A 758-nucleotide genomic window follows, 5' to 3' on the forward strand; every position below is an offset into this window, starting at 1 on the left:
CAAGAATAGATACCAAAGGATAATGAAAAATAATCATGAATGGGCTGAGGGAAAATTAGAGTGAACTTTGTAAATGAGAATTCTATACCCAAATAAGCTATTATTCAAGAGCAAAGGTGAAATAAAGACATTTTCAGAATACAAGACCTACAAGATTATATTTCCTACAGAATCCTGCTAAGAGAAATATGTAAAAACAATGAAGAAATAAAATGCCAGATGAAACAGAAAACACATTGGTTAAAAAACGTTGTAAATCAGGGTGTGCTCAGAGCAGGGGGTCTGAAGAAATGGCTCGCCTGTTTAAAACACACCCGACAGGAATCAGGGTTCATTGTGACAAGGGGCACAAAACTTGTGGCCTTCCTATGAACAGATACCCAACACGTATCCGCCCTTCACCTGCACATGGCTGCTGGGCAGGACCAGTGGAACAGGGCTCAGTACTGGAAGGAAAGCTACAGTATTTAGTGGGGGTGTTTGCCACCTGGAGCCTGTCCAGTCCACGTGTGGCTGGGCCATGAGTGGTGTTATAGGCATAAAGGCTTTGAACCCCTCTCTTCAAGGAAAAAAGAAAAATAGATTCCGTGTATATGCCATTCTGGAAAAGGCAAAACAATGGAGACAGTAAAAAGATCAGTGGTTGCCAGGAGTTTGCGGGGGAGGGGAGATGAATACATAGAATACAGAAGTTTTTATGAGCGGTGAAAATACTTTGTATGACATTATAATGATTTTATGTCATCATACTTTTGTCC

The 758-nt window shown here is 40.9% G+C and overlaps 1 non-coding gene across 1 annotated transcript; it reads left to right on the forward strand.

The window, feature by feature from the left end:
* The first annotated feature begins 259 nt into the window (after positions 1-259).
* Positions 260-389, forward strand: LOC117203181 (small nucleolar RNA SNORA11). The gene has a single exon (XR_004485843.1). It is a non-coding gene; the product is annotated as a small nucleolar RNA SNORA11 (small nucleolar RNA).
* The last annotated feature ends 369 nt before the right edge of the window (positions 390-758 follow it).

This window comes from Orcinus orca, chromosome 2 (assembly GCF_937001465.1).
Source record: "Orcinus orca chromosome 2, mOrcOrc1.1, whole genome shotgun sequence".
Taxonomy (NCBI): Eukaryota; Metazoa; Chordata; class Mammalia; order Artiodactyla; family Delphinidae; genus Orcinus; species Orcinus orca.